The 14,110-nt window shown below is 42.9% G+C and overlaps 2 pseudogenes; both read left to right on the plus strand.

The window, feature by feature from the left end:
• Positions 1-826: 826 nt before the first annotated feature.
• On the plus strand, positions 827-4,448 carry LOC148018333 (THO complex subunit 3 pseudogene; annotated as a pseudogene).
• Positions 4,449-4,473: 25 nt separating this feature from the next.
• On the plus strand, positions 4,474-13,427 carry LOC148018334 (THO complex subunit 3 pseudogene; annotated as a pseudogene).
• Positions 13,428-14,110: the final 683 nt, after the last annotated feature.

Consider the following 14,110-nt stretch of genomic DNA (forward strand, 5'->3'; position numbering starts at 1 on the left):
AATTCCATAAATGATCCATGCACAATTGTAATATTACAACGTAAATCAAAATTAGGAAGAAAACCTAGACTTGTGGTGAAATGTCCACATGGATGTTAGGAGATGATCCTCCTACGGTTGCGCCTTGTGCCTTTTTAGGAGCCATCACGTATTCGACCTTCTTGCCTTGGCCGCAGACTTATGATCTTGGCCTATCTCCCTCACACACGCAATTCCCTTTGAGAATCAGCTTCCTTGACTGATGCTTCATCTTGTGGACTTGGGCTTTGGAAGACCTTATAGGCTTGTGGGAGTTGCAATAGGAAAGATGGTTTTTGAATCCGGTGGTTAGAGTGAACTCGAGGGGAACCAATGAAAAGAGGATTTAAAACTTGCTAATTCGGCTTGAGTGGGAATGTCATGGTAGCCTTTAAAGAACTTGTGTGGGGGAAATCCATAGAAATGGCTTTGTGCAAATGCTAAGGGGAAGGCTTTGAGAAACCTGACTATGTTGTCTTTTAGGGAAACTAAGGGGGGGAAAAAGGGTTTAATTCTTGGAGTAAGTCAAACTTAAAGGGGACTTGGGTGAAAATTGCAAGGAGAAAGGGGACTTGGGTGGAAATTGCAACAAGAAAGGGGACTTGGGTGGAACCCCACGGGAATGGGTGCTTAAATCCCGGGGGGGGGAGGGGGGGGGGGCGGTTATAAAACCCACTTGGAAGGGGTTTTAAAAGCCCACAGGAAAGGGGGCTTTCTAAGAGGCCCTTAGAAGCTTCCCAAGAAGCTTCTTGGAAGCTTATGTGGCCCACAGAAATCCACCACGTGGAGGAAGAAGAGACCAGTTTCAATGACGTTTGTTGGTGGGCAGAAGTCAAACGATGGCAGCACGGCAGTAGCTGGTGGCTCTTGTGCGGAATTCCTCCCCCCTCACAGTGCACATAGAGGCGATGTTACTCTCTTCTCTCTCTCAGACTGGCGACGTTATAGCTCTTTTCTCCCTTTTACTTTCCCCCCCACAAGGGGTTTTTATAGGGTAGAGAGAGGAGACCTCTCCCTCTCACATGGCCAAATGCATGCCCATTCTCCCCCCCATGACCTCCTGTAAGGAGACTTATGCACCCCCGCCTTACTCCCCCTCCTCCAGCACAGCCTTTGGCTGAGGGGGAAAGAAGGATTTTTAAAAAAAATCCCATAAATCTTCTCAATTATCCCCTTGACCTCCTCCTAAGAGGAGGTTCACATGAAAATATGCAGGTTTCTTTAAACCTTGGTCTCGATTCTGCCAATGGAGATCATGATACGTCGTGTTAAAGTTTGCACTGTCCCTAACTTTGATGCCGAAATTCCCTTGCATGAGTCTCACGTGGGCTAGTAATATTTTTCAACTGAAATATTACATTCTCTCCCCCTTGGAGGAATTGAGATGTTCTCATCTCGAGATAAACTGGGGATATAGATGGTTGAGAGTGCTTTCATCTATCCAAGTGGCATCCTCCTCAGGATAATCTTTCCACTGGACGAGGCATTCTCTCAAGGTTCTAGATTGTCTCTCCCTAACATCTAAGATCCTGTCAGGCCGTAGTTCAAGGACTCCTTGACTAGGCATTACAACTTGTTGGTCATCAAGTACATGACTAGGATTTGGTACATACTTCTTCAATAGGCTGATATGGAATACATTATGAACCTTTAGGTTCTCAGGGAGTTGTAGTCTATAAGCATTAGGTCCTAGGCACTTGAGGATCTTGTATGGTCCACAATACCTTTGACTTAGCTTCTTGCAATCTCCTAAGGATAGGGAACTCTTCTTTGGGCATACGCGAATGAAGACCATTTCTCCTTCCTCGAAGGTTCTATCTTGATGCTTCAAATTCGCGTAGGCCTTTTGTCTATCCTTGGAAGCTTGGATGTCCTATCTTATTGACTTTACTTGGTCATCCATCTCTTCCAATATCTGCCTTGAAGCTTCAACCCTCAAGGTTGGATCTGAGAAGTTTAGGGGACTTCGACAACCATGACCATACAATGCTTGAAAAGGGGTCATCTAAATGCTTTGTTGCTAAGAAGCATTGTAGGCAAATTCCACCAAAGGCAAGTATTGAATCCACCTTTTTGGTTCATGACAGCAGTGTGCCCTAAGCATATCCTCGATGACTTGATTGACTCTCTCCGTTTGGCCATTAGTTTGGGGATGGTAAGCTGTACTAAAACATAGTTGAGTCCCAATGGCTTCAAAGATAGCTCTCCAGAAATATGATGTGAAGAGAGAATCACGATCACTAATGATTCTTCTAGGTAGCCCATGTAGTTTGAATATCTCCTTGATAAACAACCTTGCAATGTCTGAGGCTTTATAGTTTGTCTTTACTGGAATAAGGTATGCAACCTTAGTAAGCATGTCAACCATAGTCATGATGGAGTTGTATCCTCCCTAAACTTGGGGTAGGCCAACAACAAAGTCCATATTGATGAATTCCGATTTTGATTTGGGGAATGTCGAGTGGTTGTAACTTTCATGGCATTTTGACATGTTTGGCTTTGATACATTGACAAGACAAACACTCAGTGACATATTTGAGAATGTCACCTTTAAGCCTCTCCCAATAGTAGCTCTTCCTAACTGCATTGAGAGTCTCGGCATAGCCAGGATGTCCTGAGAAAGGGGAATCATGAGCTTCCCACAATATCTTCTGCTTAAGTGATTGGCTTGCCGGTATGCATGATCTCATTCTATAGTAGATAAGTCCACTATTGATAGAGAATTCATGATACTTAGCCTGTAGCTTTTGATCTTGGTCCTTGATAGGGATCTCCCTTAGCATCTTTTGATAGACTGGATCATGGTATGCTTCCTCTCTAGCTAGCTCAAGTATTGGGTTGCTTGGCATGGACACCTTTGTGGCTAGAGATCTAGCTGTTGATGGGTTTTGCAAGATTAGAGAATTAAGGAATGCCTTGTGGCTGAGTGCATCGGCAACTACATTCTCCTTTCCAGGTCAGTACTTGATTTCAAAGTCATACTCCTCCAGCACTTCAATCCACCAACGTTGCCTCATGTTGAGCTAGTTCTGGGTAAAGATCCACTTGAGACTTTTATGATCAGTCACTAGTGTAAACTTGTTACCCAATAGGTAGTGTCTCCAAATCTTTAGAGCATGGATGACAGCTAATAATTCTAGATCATGGGTAGCATAATTCTTCTCATGGCTCTTCAGTTTCCTTCAAGACTATGCTTCAGGATGACCTTCCTGCATGAGCACACATCCTAAGGCAAGTGTGCTAGCATCAGTTACTATCTCGAACTCTTTACTGAGGTCTGGAAGTTTTAGGATAGGTGCTGATACCAAACTTTGCTTCAATCCATCTAAGCTAGTTTGTTCGGCAGTTGACCATGCAATGGATGTTTGCTTCTTCAGTAAGTCCGTCAGATGTGCTGCAATCAAAGCATAGTTTTTGATGAAGACCTATATCATCGTGTCAATCCAAGAAAACTGCGTATTTCTTTGACAATCGTTGGTATTGGCCATTCTAGAACATCTCTGACTTTGGTCGACTGACTTTGGTCAGATCCACTGAGATTCCTTCCGCTGTCGTATTGCTGTGCATTCGAGGTGTGAAAACCACCCGAAAGTTGTGTGTGTGATTTGATACTTTGTACATACTTAGTTGTTGTGTTTACATTTATTTTTTGCGTATGAGTATAGTGGGGAGGAGTTGGAGGCATAGTGGTGAACATGATGAGATGCTTTCAGCCTATGTTGAGCAAGGTCAAGTGGAAAGCACAACTGATGCTGGTGAACGTGTTACACGTATTCGTTCAGGACTTTGCCTTCTCCTTCTTCAGCTACATCAAAAATACCTAATGATACCAAGCCTCCATATCCAGGAGTTGGAAAGAAGGAACCCAAGCATATTGGACGCTTTGATGTTTTCAAGGATGATCCAGATCAAGACAGTGCAGATTCACCTCATGGGATCCTAAGCATGCAGATTTACTAACAACAGCTTCAGGAGATAGAACTGTGCGTCTTTGGGATGCTCGTACTGGTAAGTGCTCCCAACAAGTGGAGTTGAGTGGTGAGAATATAAATATCACTTTCAAGCCTGATGGGTCACATATTGCTGTTGGAAATAGAGATGATGAACTGACTATTATAGATGTTCGTAAGTTCAAGCTAATCAACAAGCGCAAGTTTCCTTATGAGGTGAATGAAATAGCGTGGAATACGACGGGAGAACTGTTCTTCCTCACAACTGGGAATGGAACGGTGGATATCTTGTCCTATCCATCTCTTTCTACATTACACACACTTGATGCTCACACAGCAGGTTGTTATTGTTTTGCCATTGATCCGACTGGGAGGTACTTTGCAGTGGGGAGTGCAGATGCTCTTGTGAGCCTCTGGGATCTTTCTGAGATGCTTTGTGTTCGTACTTTTACCAAGCTTGAAGCAAAGCAAAAGATCTAGAGTTGAAGGGACATGCGACGTGAAGATGAAAGATGCCGCTTTTTTGCGTGTGTATGAGAGGAAAGTGTGGCTAAAAAAGTGGGCTTTTTCTGGTTCACGGAAGAAAAAAGCAGGGGAGAAAACGCAGAAGGAAGAAAAATGACAAAAAAAAACGGGAGAATAGTGTGGGAGGATAGAGACTTGTTCCAATAGGGGAATCAAGCAGAGAGGAGGGGAAGAGGATTGAAAACCAGAAAACGATAGGGAAAAAAAAGGAAATCTCTGGCGCTCTGGGACAGACCACCATCGCCTACCAGTTGAATTGCTGCATCCTTAGTCACATTGTGAAATCATCGTTACCGGATCGTTGTATCGATCGTTTGTCTTGATCAAGTAGCATGCTTTTCATCACGAAACGCTTAAAAATCAGGATGGATTATGGTGTTTCTAGTAGACCACGATCTCTCTCTCGGGTCCGATTGAGCTGAAATTCATTGTCTCCACAGCTCCCCAATCGAAGCCATCCACTTGGGTTGTCTCACCTTCGCCATTTCTGAGGTTTTCTTCTCCAGGACCGCATTACTGTTGTCCAGGGTACTTTGAAGTCTCTTTGCAAGTCAATTACGTGGAGCAGTCTCTCTACTGCATTTTCACCTACTTTCTACATACAGGATGGCTGATTTTGCACGGTTCACGCCTCAACAGTTAAACAAACAGCTGAATTCGAACAGAATACAACAAACAGATGGCACTTGCTTCTCTCTCTGGAAAAAGATACGCTATCATGCTTAGAGAGGGAGGACATTGATACAGATTGGAAGTGAGCATCCGACTCCTGGGAAGAAGGAAACAGTCAGTCTGGGGGCAAATAGGACAGACATCTATGAGAGCATAACAGCAGTAATTACAATTGGTACTTGAGCTTGGAAAATAATGATGACATGTCACTACTTCATGAAGAACTGTGTATAGATGCTCATCCCACAACGATTTTGTCTTGAACCAGATCATCAAACTATCTTGAAGAAAGAAGTCGTGCTGTCCCAATTTCCAGTTCCCTGAATGTTCTTTCTGTTTTTTTAATGCTGTGCATCATGATTGAAGAGGAAATATGAGATTTCAAGGCAGATTCTAAGCTTTCCTTTTAACCATCCATATTTCCCAACAGAAATTATGTTTGTTTCTGAAAAGGAGAGTCAGAAAACTGACTTATTATCCACAACTAAAGACTATTTTTGGGTCTGACTAATTCCGGAACATGGCAGATTGAAGGCTACCATTATATATAAAAATGGAAAATTTGAAGACTGTTTCTAACCGTAAGCCATCTCAATATCAGTAAATAGTCATCATGATGGAACTTGAATCAGAAAATTATCCACGTTCATCCACTTTCTCACTCATCGATGAAGACCATACTCTTGGAAATTCTCTTTGAAGTGTATAGTTGATCTATGTAAACCAGAGGCTACTCGGGTTTCTTCATCTTGAATCTTGAATCTTGAATCTCTTATTGATAGAAATAAAACAGAGTCTTGACATTATTTCCTCATCTTGCTTATTCATTTGTTTGATCTTTTATCCTGAAATTTATCAAGGTCTTCTGAAGACGCGACATTGCTTTCGAAACCCTTCGACATCTTTGGTGAACTTGACGTGAAAGCGTCGCAGAAATTTCAGGATGGGAGATACTTTATCCTCTATTTCAGCCTCTTCTACAATTCCAGCTGCGTCTACTTCAGCTCCATCAATGACTGCTGCGTCAAGTACTTCAACAGAGGATCTAAAGCAGATTTTGCAGAATATGTCCATGTATATGCAGCTCCAAAATCAGCAGACACAATTGTATATGCAGCAGCAGCAACAATTGCATCAACAGCAATTGTCTCAGCAAAGGCAACTCTATTCGGAGCAGGAGAATGCAAACAGCACGACTAAGGCTATTGAAGCAGTTGAGAATGAGAAGAAGCTATTTGATGGCCGAAATGTTTCAGCATATTTGAAGACATATGAGATCAAGATGGGGTTTTTCGGAGTTCCAGCTGGACTTATGAGTAAGTACTTCCTTCGTCTTGTCACACCCGCTTTGAGGGCAAAAGTGACTGATCTTTTTATTCAAAATACCCATTGGCAAGATTTTAAGAAAGCCTTGAAAGAAGAATATTTCCTTGAGGACTTTGGTATGGCTACTCGGCGGTCATTCCGAGAGTGGGTCTACATGCCAAACAAAGGTCTAGGTGCTTCGGAGTTGATTCGAGAATTTGAGGAGAGGTATAGTCAGCTTGATGCCATTGAACAAAGAGCATTGGATGTTGAAAAAGTTGAGCTTTTCTTGCAAGCTGCAGATCCTGCTCTTCAAGAAGAATTGGGTGAGCTTCTTGAGGATCGCACGAAGCCTATGGGTCTTAAAACGGATTGGCAGGATGCTCAGGATGCAGTCTCGACTTTGACCAAGAGGAGGATATGGAAGACTCGCCTATAGAATGGTTCCATGACACCTACACCACCATCTGCTCCTATGCCTACTTCTATCCCTGTTATTTCTTCTCCTCCTCAGCCAGTTTCTTGGCCTATGCCAGTGCCTACTATTTCCACTCCACATATTCCTCCTGTTCCACGACCAATGCCTACACCTTCTGCTCCAAAACCATCCGCTCCATCGGTGCCTACTTCTCTTGATGACATAATCAAAGGCATAACAGATTTGACACTGGAGTCAGTTAAAGCGGAGTTGGTGGGAAAGTTGAAGGAGCAGTTTGCTTCGACTGCGCCTACTACTTCTTCTAGTGCTCCTACTGCACCTAGGAGTGCTCCTAGTGCACCTAGGAGAGATCGGAGATGTATTTGGTGCGATAGTACGGACCATCAGCATTGCAGGGATTGTGAATCTTTTCAGGATGCAAGGAGGAAGAATTTGGTATATTGGGGACAAGATGGTAAGATTTGGTTGACTGAGACAGGAGCTCCACTTGCTACCAACTTTGGTAAAGGTGGAATGAAGAAGTTAGTGGATGACATGGCTGCGCGTACTTCTTATGTGATAGTTAGAGGTGATGCTTCTGCATATGGAGACCAGAAGGGATCAGAGACTCAATCAGCACTATGGACTTATGCTATGGAGACTGCAAACAAGGGGAAAATTCAGCAAACTATTTTGACTAGTGCAGGCTCTAGCATCAGATCAGAGACAGGTTGGGACTCGCCCGTTGATAGGTACTCTATTTATGCTTATTTGGCTAAGTCTCAGAGTGCAGATGTACTTGTTGAGGAGAAGCGTAAGAGGGATGAAGAAAATCCAAGTGCAGCTAAGAAGACTAGAGGGGGTGAGTTTGTTACTCCACCTACTGCAGGATCGTCTTCAAGACCAGGGCCAGATCGACAGATGGAAGATGCTCAAAAGAGAGAAAAGAGGCAAGAGCCTAGAGAGAGAAAGCAGCCAGGGTTTAGATTGATGTCCGATATTGAGACATCTACAGACATGAAGAAAATCTTTAATGACAAGATACTTGGCAGTGAGGTGACTTTCACTATTTCTGAGGTTTTGGGCATCTCGAAAAGAGAGTTTCAGGATCAGTTTCAGGAGGTCCTGAAGAGGGAAAGACATGCATTGTCTACCACTGATACACAGGGAGTTTTGATTGGGGAGTTGGATGAGGATGAGGATGAGGTTATGGTTGAGAATGCTTCTATTTTTCCACAGGAAGAGAAGAGGGTTCAGCCTATGCATTATGCTGAAATTGATGAGCCTGTCTTGATACCGCGTAGTCACTTTTCGCGGAACCATTGGGCTAGGGCAACTAGAGAGACGATGGTAAAGATTGGAGAGAAACATGTGCCTTATGTTGCATTGGTGGATCATGGTTCAGAGATTAATCTCATAGTTCGTGGAGTTTATGAGAGTAACAGATGGCCTATGGATGTAGAGCATGGGTGGCTTATGAGAGCCGCCAATAACACTGCAGGTGATTTGTATGCTGCCTGTCCTAGTGTCAGGGTTTCTATTGGTGATGTAGAGGAGGATTTTCATTTCTTTGTGCAGGATTCATGCTCTTATCCCATAATTCTTGGTCAGCCATTCATCACAGAGATGCGCATGGAAACAAAGGTAATGGATGATGGTTCTGCTTATGCATGGATTCGCAGTAAAGATGGTATGAGAGCAGTTCAGTTTATGACTGTGTGTGTGAACCATGTTAGAAACAAGGATACTCTCAGAGATGCACATTTGCCCACTGTGAGGGATTTGGGTTTTCATTAGGTACCGCAGTTTCGCGAGACGACGGTGGTACAGAGCAGAGGAGATTGGAGTTCTCTCCTCCTGGCAACAGTGTTTTCTCCTCCGATTTTGTTGGGATTTCAGCAAACAGTTCGATGAGCTATCAAAAGACTTCTAGGTTGCCTAGAGCTGCCAGGCAATATATATGCAGGAAGGAGAAAAATTTGAAAAATGCAGGAATTTTGGAGGATGATGAGCACATAGATGGGATGTATGACAGTATGATTTGTGCAGATACAATGGAAGAGATGAAAGATATGCTGAAAACTGATATGCAGAGTTGTCATAGTAATGTATTAGTGCAGTCCCTGGACATGTTTCATGAAATTGCAGATTTTGTGTCACAGATTGAGTCAGAGGCTGAGGTAACTCAGCAAAGAGTGTTGAGTGCTGAAGAAATTCAGCAAACAGAGTTTCCAACTGGTTATAATCAGCTTTCAGAGACATAGAGGGCTGAAAACTTTCACCCAACAGAGTTTACTGCTGAAATATTTTAGCATCCAGAGTTTAGGGCTGTTTCTATGTAGTCCATAGAGCAGAGGGCTGAGGATATTCAGCCATTGGAGTGCAGAATTGCTGATTTACAGCAAGATTTGAGTAATGCAAAAGAGCATAATGAAGCCAGGGTTGACACGAAATACAAAACTGTGGATAAGAAGGTGAAGCCGGTAGCTATACCGCTTCCACCTGACAGTGATCAGCAAATAGAGAGGGCTGCCAAACAGCCAATTTTGAGGAATCCGGAGCATATTGGTCATAAATTTTCAGCAGAGACTCTTGTTGAATTGAAAATTGGAAATGGTGATTTCTTGCTACCCATAGAGAAGCAATGCTTTCAGGATATGCTTGACTGACATGGAAGGGGATTTGCTTTTTTCCCGCATGAGATTGGATGTGTGAATCCTGATATTGTTGCTCCTATGGTTATTTTTACTATTCCTCATATTCCATGGAATCTCCGATCTATTTCAGTGCCTAAAGCACACTTGCCAAAGCTGATTGATTTATTGAATGAGAAAATCAGGATGGGAATTCTTGAGCCTTCATCTGCACCATACTCAAACAGGTGGTTTACAGTTCCAAAGAAGAATGGTACTCTCCGATTTATTCAGGACATGTAGCCAGTGAACAGAGTTACTATCAGGAATGTTGGTATAGGTCCAGTTGTGGATGAGTTTGCAGAGGCATTTGCTGGACGTGCCATCTATTCTTTAGGTGATTTTTATTCAGGATATGATCAGTTTCAGCTGGCTTTGGAAAGCAGGGACATAACCACCATGAGAACTCCTATTGGGCTTGTCAGGATGTGTACCTTGCCTCAAGGTGCCACTAATTCTGTTGCGCATATGATGAATGCCATGCATAAGGTCCTTCGTGATTACATATCTCAGCTTACTATGCCTTTCTTGGATGATGTGCCCATTAAGGGGTGTGCAGAAGAAGAGAAGAATGAGAGTCTAAATGAGCAAGGATGCAGATCCTTTGTGGCTGATCATATTTCAGCATGTGAGAAGATTTTGGCCAGGTTAGAAGAAGTGAACTTGACACTTTCAGGGAAAAAATCTGTTTTTGGAGTGAACGAGGTTGTCATTGTTGGACATATGTGTGGATATTATGGCAGGAAACCCTCACCTGATAAGGTGAATGCTATAGGCAAGATTGCGGAGTATTGTTCTACCACTTCAGAGGTATGGAGATTCATTGGAGCTTGTGTGTTTTATATGATTTGGATACCTCATTTTGCACACATAGCAGATTGTTTATATCAGCTGCTTCGAAAGGGGCAGAAATTCTATTGGGATGAGAGCCACACTAGAGCTATGCAGAAATTCAAGAAGTTATTGTAGAATGCTCCTACTCTCAGGAAAGCGGATTATAATTGTGGAAGGCCTATTGTATTGACAGTTGACACTAGTCCAATTGGCATAGGTTGGGCTGTGGGTCAAGATGATGCAGATGGAAATAGGTATGCTATTCGGTTTGGGGCGAAAGTCCTAAACGAGAGACAAAGGAGATATCCGCAAATCAAGAGGGAGTTATTGGGGATTGTTACGGCTCTCAAATGTGACAAGTAGTACTTTATTGGAGCTTCAGTTGTGGTAGAGACAGATTGCTTGCCATTGATTGGTATGATCACGAGTTGCTCTACTCCGGATATAGCCATGTTAAGATGGATTGCATACATCAAGTCATTAAATCCGGAATTTAAACATATAGCAGGGAAGGATAATCCAGTGGCAGATATGTTGTCTAGAGCCAGATATGATGATGAGGAGACTCTACTTGCAGAAGAGGATGATGCAGAAATTTTAGCCACTATGGTTGATCATGTTTGTCATGTCTATGATATTGTGGCTTTCATAGAAGAACTCTATGTTGGAGATTGGTTGCAGATTGGCAGGTACCTTAGTACACTAAGCAAAAGAGATGAATGGACAGATGAAGAGTTTAAGAAGATCAGAAGGAAAGCCTATGGTTATTTTCTCAAGGACGGATTTCTTTGAAAGCATCCGAAGAAAAGAGGCGGATTACCTTTGCGGGTTGTTTGCGATAGAGAGACATAGTTACAGGTGATGAGGGAGTTTCATGAGAGTCCTTGGGCTGGTCATAGAGGAGTGTGGGCTACTTATGAGAAAATCAAGGAGAAATATTGGTGGAAAGGCATGTATAGAGATGTTTCTCACTTTGTTGAGACTTGCACAGACTGCCAAATGTATTCGGTAGTGCGTCATCGAGATGAGCTTCATCCGACCTATCCGCTATGCATTCATTATAAGTGGGTAGTTGATTTGGTTACTATGCCTATGGGTCTATGGCAGATGAGATATATTGTTTTGGCTAGAGAGGATCTTACCAATCATGTTGAGGGCAGATCTTTGAGAACAAAGACCACTAGTGCAGTGTGTAAGTTCTTATTGGAAGAAATTTGCTGCAGGTATGGTTGTGTGGGTAAGATCACTGCGGATCGTGGTGAATTGGATGCAGATGAAGCTAGGGAGTTTTTCTCTCAGCTAGGAATCAAGTTGGCTCTAACTACAGCATATAATCCAGAGGGAAATGGGAAGAGTGAAAGAGGGCATCCACCGATAGTGAAAGCATTAGCCAAAGCATGCAGAGGATGGATTGGAGAATGGCCGAGACTTCTACCATTTGCTTTGTGGGCTGATCGTACGACTCATAGTGTTACCACAAGATATATGCCTGCAGAGTTGATGCATGGACAAAAACCTGTTATGCCGATTGAGACTTGTGCTTTGACTTGGTCAGTTTTACCTTGATAGGAGGATTTGATGAGAGAGGAGCTCTTAGCTCTTTGGATTCGACAGTTGGAGAGGAGACCAGAGAATATTCAGCTAGCTATTGACAGGTTGAAGGTTGCTAGACTAAGGAATAAGGACATGTTTGATAGCAGACATCGCTTGCGGCCTAGAGCAATAGAAGAGGGAGATTGGGTATTGGTCTTTGATAGCAGCCTTGAAAATCAGCATACTACACTTGGGAAGATGGTGAAAAGATGGTTTGGGCTGTACATAGTCAGACATGTCTTTGATAATGCAACATATGAGTTGACAGAATTGGATGGGACATTGCTTAAAGTGCCTATTGCTGGAAAAAGGATCAAGATTTTCAAGAAAAGAGATGATGAAGATTATGCATTGGAAGAAGTTTCAAGAGAAGAGCAACGAGAAGAAACTCCAATGGAAGAGACAGATGATATGACAGATAATCTTGTTGATATACCGGAAATGCATAATGAAGAGATTGATCAGTTTGTGGATCTTGATGATAACGATCATGGGTAATTGGCCCATCCGGAGGATGTGCAGGATTAGAGGGGGTGGATGTCATATTGCTGTGCATTCGAGGTGTGAAAACCACCTGAAAGTTGTGTGTGTGATTTGATACTTTATACATACTTAGTTGTTGTGTTTACATTTATTTTCTACGTATGAGTATAGTGGGGAGGAGTTGGAGGCATAGTGGTGAACATGATGAGATGCTTTCAGCCTATGTTGAGCAAGGTCAAGTGGAAAGCACAACTGATGCTGGTGAATGTGTTACACGTATTCGTTCAGGACTTTGCCTTCTCCTTCTTCAGCTACATAAAAAATGCCTAATGATACCAAGCCTCCATATCCAGGAGTTGGAAAGAAGGAGCCCAAGCATATTGGACGCTTTGATGTTTTCAAGGATGATCCAGATCAAGACAGTGCAGATTCACCTCATGGGATCCTAAGCATGCAGATTTACTAACAACAACTTCAGGAGATAGAACTGTGCGTCTTTGGGATGCTCGTACTGGTAAGTGCTCCCAACAAGTGGAGTTGAGTGGTGAGAATATAAATATCACTTTCAAGCCTGATGGGCCACATATTGCTGTTGGAAATAGAGATGATGAATTGACTATTATAGATGTTCATAAGTTCAAGCTAATCAACAAGCGCAAGTTTCCTTATGAGGTGAATGAAATAGCGTGGAATACCACGGGAGAACTGTTCTTCCTCACAACTGGGAATGGAACGGTGGATATCTTGTCCTATCCATCTCTTTCTACATTACACACACTTGATGCTCACATAGCAGGTTGTTATTGTTTTGCCATTGATCCGACTAGGAGGTACTTTGCAGTGGGGAGTGCAGATGCTCTTGTGAGCCTCTAGGATCTTTCTGAGATACTTTGTGTTTGTACTTTTACCAAGCTTGAAGCAAAGCAAAAGATCTAGAGTTAAAGGGACATGCGACGTGAAGATGAAAGATGCCGCTTTTTTGCGTGTGTATGAGAGAAAAGTGTGGCTAAAAAAGTGGGCTTTTTCTGGTCACGGAAGAAAAAAGCAGGGGAGAAAACGCAGAAGGAAGAAAATGACAAAAAAAACGGGAGAATAGTGTGGGAGGATAGAGACTTGTTCCAATAGGGGAATCAAGCATAGAGGAGGGGAAGAGGATTGAAAACCAGAAAACGATAGGGAAAAAAAGGAAAGCTCTGGCGCTCTGGGACAGACCACCATCGCCTACCAGTTGAATTGCTGCATCCTTAGTCACATTGTGAAATCATCGTTACCGGATCGTTGTATCGATCGTTTGTCTTGATCAAGTAGCATGCTTTTCATCACGAAACGCTTAAAAATCAGGATGGATTATGGTGTTTCTAGTAGACCACGATCTCTCTCTCAGGTCCGATTGAGCTGAAATTCGTTGTCTCCACAGCTCCCCAATCGAAGCCATCCACTTGGGTTGTCTCACCTTCGCCATTTCTGAGGTTTTCTTCTCCAGGACCGCATTACTGCTGTCCAGGGTACTTTGAAGTCTCTCTACTCCATTTTCACCTACTTTCTACATACAGGATGGCTGATTTTGCATGGTTCACACCTCAGCAGTTAAACAAACAGCTGAATTCGAATAGAGTACA

This window comes from Lygodium microphyllum, chromosome 21, assembly GCF_053477565.2.
Source record: "Lygodium microphyllum isolate KBCC chromosome 21, Lygodium_microphyllum_v1.1.10, whole genome shotgun sequence".
NCBI classification, from domain to species: Eukaryota; Viridiplantae; Streptophyta; class Polypodiopsida; order Schizaeales; family Lygodiaceae; genus Lygodium; species Lygodium microphyllum.